Genomic DNA, 10,084 nt, shown 5'->3' with positions numbered 1-10,084 from the left:
CCACTAAACTCCCAGCTTCCTGTAGCCACACACGACATCCAACCCATCTCTGCATACACATGTTGACCTAGACCTACACGACCAATCCTCCCTCGTGCCCATCTGATCCTAGTGCCTGATTCATGTAGTTCTCCCGATTAGCCACACACGACCCGACCGACCCCATATCCTCCTCTTTACGCAACATCAACCAATTCAACCCGACCAGCCTCGCCATCTGGCCCGATCCTCACAGATTTTAGGTCACCCTCAGCTGCGTCATATCAACTTAAACCATTCTACCTATACCCAATCCAATCTGGTTTGACCTAATCAACTTTGTGATTTGATTCGCTTGATGCCTCTCCCATTTATGTGTGATTTAAGGTATTATATATATAACGAAGAGAAGGGAGAAGTGGAATTTTTTTAAGACATGTATGGTTCATTTGAAGACTTGTGCCATCAATCTTTGATCCAACAAGGAATGCACAAATTGAAGCCTCCTATGGGCTTCAAAAATTCGGCCCAGGCCTCCACCCGATGTGCTTTTTCTTTTTCGGGGGGATTTTTAACGGATTAAGTTCCGGGGTAAATTTTGCAAAGGCAGATGAGTTTGTAGATAAGACACTACCCAGAGATTTCGCCCTCATTTTATGAGGACTTTATGATATGAGTTCTGGTTTTCTATAAGCGCAAGGCCCTATAGTTAATTGCCCCTCTTGATCACAAGAGAAAACTTTCGATTAAGGCTAATCGTCAATCATATACGTAGAAATTACACATCTGACATATAGTAGCAGCATGGGCATATGTATTGGAGAATTTGATAATTTTGATTTTTAAAATGAAAATTTCACCATCTTGCACTTAAAGCGGATGGCGGGAAATGAAAGATATTTGCTTAATGGGACAAATTTGAATATACCTTAGCTAACAAAGTGCTTTGTGCCATATCGATCATATATTATTGATTAATATCTAAAGCATTTGATGTCAGTGAGGAACGTATTTGCTCTGGCCATAACCGATATTTTTGTCGTGCCATTTGGCGCCAAAACCGCCGGTTATAGGACACGTACCACGTCCTTACTAGCAGGAGATTGTTTGAGAATGAATCATATTGATATTTTCAATTAGACATTCGCTCTATTTGAGATGAAGTAAATTTTAATTTGTCCACCTCGACAAATTATTGCGGAGGGTGAATGGATGTTGTGCTTTAAATATTTGATGGTTTAATTTCAATTTTAAATATTTAGGATTTGGATGATCTTTGGGCTTTTAGATTTTTAAGCATTTAAGTGACATTTGAAAATATTTGTGAACCCCTCCGATTGAGATCTTCGTTCAACACGACCATCATCGGGGTGTTTGGGATCATTTCCATTTGTGGCTTGAACATTGTTGACTCTGTCGAGTTATCGACAGAGGAGCGGGTGTCATAATCTTTATGTCTTTATTAGTGAATTCTCATTGTTATAAGTCTTGAAGGCCTAATGTGAATGTATTAAGATAAATATACCAGTCGTCATCACCGTATATTTATTTTATGGTTCGAACTCTGTCGACTCCTATTGATCCGCATAGAAGGATCGGGTTCTAAATTGAATTCACTTATTGACCTGCGCAGCATCCCTAAATGTCACATGTGTACTTATAACACGCTCGTCGGGGCCCATACAGGTGTTTGGGAGCATTTTCATTTATTGATTGAATCTTGTTGATTCTATCGAGCTGTCGATAGAGGATCGGGTTTTATAGGCTTTATGCCTTTGTTAGTGAATTTTCATTATTATAGACCTTAAATGCCTAATATGAATGTGTTAAAATAAATATATCGATCCCCATAATCGTGTCGAACATGTCGACTCCTATTTACCTGCTTAAGAGGATCGAGTTTCATAGACTTTATGCCTTTGTTGGTGAGTTTTCTTTATTGAAGGCCTTAAAGGCCTAATATGAATGTATAAAATAAATATTCCGACCGCCCTCATGGCCGCATATTTATTTAATGGTTGAACCGTGTCGACTGTTATTTACAGGTATAGGAAGACTGGGTTCATATTTAGACTCACCATTTGACCCGCGCAACATCACTAGGCGTCACGTGTGTACCAATAACATGCTCGCCGGGGCCAATGCGGGTGTTTGAGGGCATTTTATAATTATTTTTTGAACCTTATTGACTCATATTTATCCGCTTAGGAGGATTGGGTTCAAATTTATTGGCCCGCATATCATCCCTAGACGTCACGTGTATTCCCACAACATGCTCGTTGTGGTCCATGCGGGTTTATGATTACACTTACCTCTTATGTACCTATGTGTATACAAACTACGGTGCATGTGCGGGGGCATTCTTGGAGTATTCAACGGGTCTTCTACGACAGCTCGTAGAAGTTTATATCTGTTATAGTACTGTTGTGTTTCTACCCTTATAGCTTGCAAGGGTTTATGTATTTGACTGATAATTGTTTTGATTGTAGAAGTGTTATTGAATCTTTGCTATGACAGCTCTTAGGTGTTGTATATTATGTTGAAGACATGTTATCTTCACTTGTAGTGGATCTTCCTTGCATATTGACTGATGAATGGCTAGGTTTGTCGTCAAATTCTTTATGCACGTTGCTCAATGAACTGTTGCATTTATTCGCAAGGAATTGTATCACTCGTAGGCAATATGTTGCATGTGCTATGATTCTTCTACCGATGTCCACAGGGAATTCGTTGCATCTATTATATATCTGTCACATATTCTTCACATTTCATTCATGAATACATCACTGTGTTTATTATAACTATCACACTGTGAGAGCTTGTTCCTTTGATTTTTCCTTTCTGGATCTGATTTTCCTCCCAGGATAGTCCGGGACGATATTGAGATCGTCCAGGACAATCAGTGCAGTGAATACAGCTGATTTTTTGGAGTGGATCGTCCAGGCCGATTTTGGATCGTCCTAGGACGATCAGAGCATGACACAAGTCAGAGAGCAAATCGTCTAAGAAATTAATTATTGTCCTAGACGATATGGCGATCGACTGGGCCGATCAGCTTTGTTTTATAAGGAAATCAGCTCGTTTTTGAGGAGAGAGAAAATCATTTTTATAAAATAAAATATCTGAGGAGAGAGAAGGAGAAGGAAAGCAAAGGAAAAGCTGGTTTTCGGAGGCCGCGGAGCGCTTTTCGTCCGACGCCACTGTTGGGAAAAGTGTTTATCTCGTGGTAAGGACTCCGAATCCTATTTCTGTTTTCGAAGATGTTGAGTTTTGATCGTTTTGTGCACAGATTTGTGTTTTCATTACCGAAAAACACGCCGTATTTTGTATTGACGAAACTTTCACCGCACAACTTTTGATATGTTATTGATATGATTTTTCTACACGTTTTGAGTATTTTCTGTAACGATTCTACCTGTTATTTTGGGTTATGTGCGATTTTGATCGAATAGATAAATATCAGGATGTTGATTGATGTTGCTTCAGTAGAATAGAAGTCTTATAATGTTGTCGTGCACGTTCTGTATTAATTTGGTAAATTATGATTTTTAGGAATTTTTGTGTAAATTCCGTATACTGCCGTTATGCCGCTGGATTTTCGTACGATTTCCGATTTTCGTTATTGTATGATTTCATTGATATTTATATTCTGTCACTGCGCATTGCTACTGTTATAGATACTGCATGGATATGGATACTGTGATTGATTCATTGATGTTGCGGACATGGATACTACTGATTTATTGATATTAATTCGCTTCATTGATACACTGTATTGAACTGATGCATTTGCTTCATTGCTAGTATAGACTGGTCTTTATTGTGTTAATTTTATGATTTCGTACCGATCGATTTAATTGACCAGCTAGTATTGTTTTGATTGATTCGATTTGATACGATTGATTTGACTGATCGACTGATTTTCTACTGTTTATTGATTCTTCTACCGCTGCATTGACGACTGATTTGATTTCCGTATTTGCATAGATTTGATTCATTGATCATGTGAAATAGACTGTTATGGATTTGATTGACTGACATGCATATTGTTTCCAGTACCCTGCTTTGATTTCAGTTGTAGGTATTAGGTGACCTGTTGGGCCTTTTGAAGCTCATTATATGTGGTTAATATTTTCAGGTCAGGGCAAGGGAGCAGGAGATTGAGGTTGATCAGGAATCTCCAGGTTTTTGTCCTTTTTGGTTATAGATATTCTTTTGTACTCAGGACAGGATAGATTTCAGTTCATAGTGTAGTTCCTGAGTATTGTATATGATCTTTTGAGATTTGAATCGACTTGTACATTGATGTTATAAATATTATAGATTTTTGCTAGACTGTTTGATTGAAGTTATAGATAGCTATGGTAAATTGTTGATGGATTATTTGAAATTCTTTCCAAGTTAGATCTTGGGGCGTTACACACACTCCCTTCCACAAGTGTGGGTGTTGTATATTAATGAATATCATTCATAGGTGACTGCAGTTTGTTGATATTTGCATTCCTTTTGTCATGATAGTTCTTGATAGATTTCTTTGGAGATTTTATATCATTGCTTAAAAAGTCCTTAAGCAAACTGTAGTGGAGATCTTATCCAATACATATCTTTATAGTCAATGCAATTGTCTCAAACCAATCAATTGCATGATTTTCCCTTATCATTTGTTGGGAAAATTTGCATAATCATCTGCACTTGTATTTTTTGCATTCTCTTTGGTTTTCATTGATCAATGCTTGCTAGTAGATCATATGTCCTTAATTCTTGTTTATGATTGCAAATGTGTTACATTCCTTGTATGTGATAGTAGGTGAGTTATTATGCTACAAAGCATTCATGCCATGGCTTTTTGACCACATCATATCCTTCACAATCCTTTATCATTTAGAAGTGAGATCATGCTTACAAGAGGGATTGTAACATGAGTGTTAAATATGATACAATTGGTCATTAACATTTCCTTTCCATTTGGGGTAATCACTTCTTAACCTTCATAATGATTGTGTTGTTGATCCTAAGCACATTGTTATATATCTCACTTAATCCCATTGATATGTTGATTATGTTTGAATATCTTCCTCCACGAGTCCCCTATGGTCCATCCAAGTCTTTGCTCGAGTTCAACTATTCAAGTCAAGTTGAATCAAGTCTTTCTTGGTTGAGTTTGATTCAAGTCCCTTGTTCATTTGAGTTTGAATCTAACTAGTTTAAGTCATATTCACTTAATATTCAAATTAAGCCCAAGTTCAAATTTATTTAGGTCCAAATCATATTTATCTTCAAGTTCTTTGCTTAGTTTGTTTGAGTTCAAGTTCACAAGTCATGTTGTTATTTGGATTCAATCAGTTCTAAGTGCAGTCCTATGTTCACCCAAAATTTCGGTAGCCTCTCATCATCTCCCATATTTAGGGAAAACTATAAAAAATTGGGCCTCCTGCCACGCTAGAGAAAACCGTGTACGGTAGGTGTTCTTGGACACCGCGGCCGTGAAATCTTCAATCCCACCATGCCAGAGAAAGGCGTGTATGGGTCTTCGGTACTTGTTGAAAAATTAAAGCAGTTGTTTTCCCGCAGGTATAGAGTAATGCATGAGTACTTAAATGTTGTCCCATCCATGCTAAGAAAAACGTACATTGGGCCTACTCACCTCATCGTAGGTGTTGCACCGGGTTCCCTTCCCACCACGCTAGAGAAAAACGTGTATGGGTGGTTTGCCGTACCAACACAAACGTCGAATGTAGGATTTGAGTTTAGAAACTTATACCTTCGTGTAAGGAGTGACGACGATGGAGTTAGCACTTAGATTAGAGCACATAAGCATGCTCCCCTCTCTTTTATTTATTTTTTTTTTCTATTTTTTCTTTTCTTATCGCTCTTTTTTTCTTTTTTTAGTTTCCATCTCTCTCTCATTCTCTCTCTCACACACAGGGATCGGAGGGGAGTTGATTAGCTAGAAGAGGGGAGTCATATGAGCTACGATCGGAGGGGAGCGTCAGCTTCGGCTTTAGAAGAATCGGAGATGGGTAGAGGTAATGCTTGCGGCTAGGGCAGAGATTGGATTTATTAAGGTTGGATGGGGAGTTCGGTCGGCCAGGAGTCGGACATGGATCAGAGTTAGAGGTCTAGAGCTTGTGATTTTTCTACAAGGAGGAGGGTATGTCATGGGATTCGACCAAGATTGGATCACGAGAGCTGTGCGTCAGATCTGGATGCCGAAGGGTAGGTAGATGGCTATCGGTCACTTGCAAGGTATGGACCAAACTTATCCTCCCTCTCTCTCTCTCTCTCTCTCTAGACCGAATGAACCCAAAGCTTGGGCAAGGGTCGCGGCTATGGTGAGATCGGGAGGTGTAGTTGATTTCAAGGCAAGAGGTAGAGGGATCAAGTGGAGTCGGCAGCAAGAGGCGACGAGCTTGAGGTTATTGGGTTGCTTGCAGCTCCAACAGAGAGGAAGAGTGGAGGCTGGAGGAAGGAGGTTTCTCGTGGGAGGAGAAGGAAGCTTGTGGTAGTTTAGGGTTTGTGGTTTGCGAAGCAGAGGGGAAGTGGCGTAGGGGTCTCTAGCAGATAGCGAAAGAAAAAAAAAGGAAGAAGTCGGGAGCTCTCATCTTATTAACGAAGGCAAAGGTGACATTGAGGCAGGCTACACACACGAAGAATAGATGTTTTTGGCACCGTTTGCAGGTTATGGGTGACTGCATACACAGGATTTGGGCAGGATTTGCGACAGAGCTACAAGATGGGTAGCATCAATTCGGGAGTAGGTAATCATTTTTTTATTCTATATTATTTTTTTATTCGCTTGCATAGGCCAACACCTCCACATCATTGATCTGGGTGAGAAGATCTTTTAATTTGAAGATATCACATCATTGATCTTTGATCTGGATGGGAAGATTTCTAATTGAAAGTCCCGCGCAGTCGTATCTTAGATCCTAGCGGGGTGATTGCTAATTGGAAGACCCCATGCCATTGTATCTTAGATCTGGGCGGGTAAAACCAAAGGAAAGTACTTCCCAACCTCCCTTCATAGGGAGGGGACACAAGGAGGCTGCCGAAATGTTAAATGTTAAATGAGATCCACTTAATTAAGTTAATAATAAATTCATAAACAAAAATACATATCATTTTCTAATTTAACATCATCTCTTCCTAAATCCAAGGGATGTATGTATATCTACTCTATGAAAGATATGAATATAAATTACAAAGAAAAACCTAACCCAATCCAATACTCATGAATCATATGGATCAATTTATTGAAAGTCATCACTAGAGCCTCTAATTACAAGTTCTCAAATGCCAAATGCTTCACTATTAGTAATATTGGTTACAGTTGTCCTCAAAAGAGTCTCCACTTGGAATCAATTAATCTTAATAAGCTGGATGACTAAGGGGATGACATGGTTGAGTGTGACCCTTATGATGATGTCAGTAACGTAGAGGAAGAACTCTCACTTAGTCATGGTGTGATGTGTGCTAGCTACCTTACAAAACAAAATTTGATTGCAAATGCATCTACAACTTCCCACTTAGCTCTAAATTAGAGACAAATCTTATAAAATTATCATCTACAATGATAATTGAATAAACATTTCTTCAACTTCTATTTTGACTAGATGAAACTTACCCTTGAGCTATATCCTTACATGATTTTCTGGAAGGATTAAATCACTATTTATATCACCCAAAGATATCTTACCCCTTTGTAATTGAACATATCTAATTTTATTTGTATGATATTTTCCTCATGAATGTTACTCATGTATTTTTAAAGGGACGGATGGGGACATCAGTTCATGGAAGGTTTATCAGAGGCGTGGCCGCTGATCTACGGCCACGACCGAGTCTTTGTAATTTTGAGTTATTTATATTATTTTCTTATTTATGTATTTTTTATTTTCAGTGTCGTGTATTTGTTTTCTAGTTGTACCCATTTAGTGGGAGATGTCGTATGTAAGCCCGGAGGGAAATTTTGTCTTTTATTTTCATGAGTCCCATGTACTTGGCTATTTATAGCCTCATGTTTTATTTTTCAAGGTAATGAATGATTGATTACAAAATTTCTTCTTGCAAGAGTTCTTGTGAGAGCTTGAGAGTTCTAATGGAGAGAAATCTCTAGGATAGAGAGAAGTACGCAATACCCACCAACCTAGATAAGACGGGTTCGTGGTTTCATCCTTGTATCTCCTTCTCCCTTCCTTCCCCTTCCACCCTCACCTAGCCACCAGTTTCCCACCTCACCCTCCCCCCTCCTCCCCCCCCCTTTCAACCCCCATAAATCTTTCCAAAATTGATTTCTCTATTTTAGGAAAGTTTCTAAATCCATCATATTTGAATTTAAAATTCAAATGGGATGAAGTACAAAACTTTCCTAATTCCTAAATCTAAAGATAGGAACCCAATTAATTGCTCTTAATCCCCTCTTCCTCTTGAATGCTGCCGGTCCCCCTCATGCCAATCTCATTAAAAATCTTTTAATTATTTCCTAAAACCCATCCTTCACTTAGGAAATAATTCCAAATCCTATTCTCCCCTTTGGCCAAAATTTCCAATACCCATAAACATCCTTATTTCTTTCCCAAAATTAACTCTTGTTCTTGGAAAAGAAATTCCCCCCTTCCTCATATTTGCCGCCGGCCTATTCCCTCATGCCCGCCCCTCTCCCTCTCTCAAAGCTTCCTCTCTTCAATTAACTCCTTCACCGGAATTGAGGATTGGTTTTTCCCCTTGGGTCTCCATCCCTCAACTTCTCCAAAATCTGAAACTTCTTTCAGATCTAGGGAAGACTTTTCAACAACAATCAAAGCACTATCAAGCCGTGGGAGATTTGCTCAAGAGTGCATCCATGAATGGCGGATCCAGAGACTGAGTACGGCCTAACCTATGACGATGACGGCTTCATAGACATTCTTTAGTCTACTTTCTTTGACGTTAATACAAGGATCGACCACACCATCAAAGACTACATCGAGCGTATTCTGGACACCTTGGTGGAGGCAATTGACGAACACTTTGAAGATGTTGAATGGAGGATCTCCACCAATCCTTAATGAAGGTTCCCTTTTCCCCTTTCAACATATTTTTGAAGTTTAACTTTATCTTGTGTTTGATTGCAGTCACGAAGGATGATCCTCCCTTCTTCTGCTAAGCTTAGTAAACATAGGGTTTGGGTTTGCCTTTATGCTTATTAATTCTCATTGTTAGATTAGGGATTGTATTGAAACTACTATTACGGCATAATGTTGTTTACTAATTTCTTTTGAAAGTTTCCAAATCCCTGGTTATGTGATTTAGCCTAAGCGGGCGTGATCCCATTCTCATTTTATTTTGTTGTTTTGTAATTGCTACTAGTTGCCTTCATTATTGCTCTAATCAAAGAGTTGTGCAAGTCCTTGCACAAACATTGCATTCTTATGTAGTCCTGTATCAGGGACCTATGATTTTGAGATCATTCACTGTGAACATTCCAATAATTATAACTTCAAATAAGGGAAAAAAAATCATTCTTAATATAATTAAGTTAAAGGTATATTCATTTGTAAAACCCAACGAGTCGTTTGCTACCATGAATCATTAAAATAGAAAGAAGAATGAACACCATGTTCACCTATATCTAGTTTAAAATATTGATTTTCCCAAAGCTAACATATACAAGACAACCTTCCTCTACTTGGATATATTTTCTACACATTCCAGCATGTGCTTCGGTCGTCACATTTGATTGTTAAGTCTAATGGCCCGAGAATGCTGCGTGGGACAAATATTTAAATATGATCCTTCTCTTAGAAATGATTAAAGTCATCATGACTTAGATTAACAAATGAATAATCAATCATAAAACTAATTACTTAAATCCCAGATGATGGTCATGTTGATAGAAAATCCCAAATGGAGGAGAATCTGCCTTTCAAATTACTTAAATCCCAACGCAAAATACAAAAAAATTATAAATAACTTAAACTTGAAATTTATCACCTAAAAGACTTAAAACCTAAATCCATCAACCTCCCACAACCATTTGTTGGGAGTGATAAATTTGAAATTAATCTCAGCTCACAAAAGCGAATGTCGTGTCAGGTGTATCACTAAGACTCATCCTCAAATCATC

The sequence above is a fragment of the Dendrobium catenatum genome, unplaced genomic scaffold (assembly GCF_001605985.2).
Source record: "Dendrobium catenatum unplaced genomic scaffold, ASM160598v2 fragScaff_scaffold_1481, whole genome shotgun sequence".
NCBI classification, from domain to species: Eukaryota; Viridiplantae; Streptophyta; class Magnoliopsida; order Asparagales; family Orchidaceae; genus Dendrobium; species Dendrobium catenatum.
The sequence above is the reverse complement of the archived record's forward strand: the minus strand, read 5'-3'. Positions refer to the sequence as shown.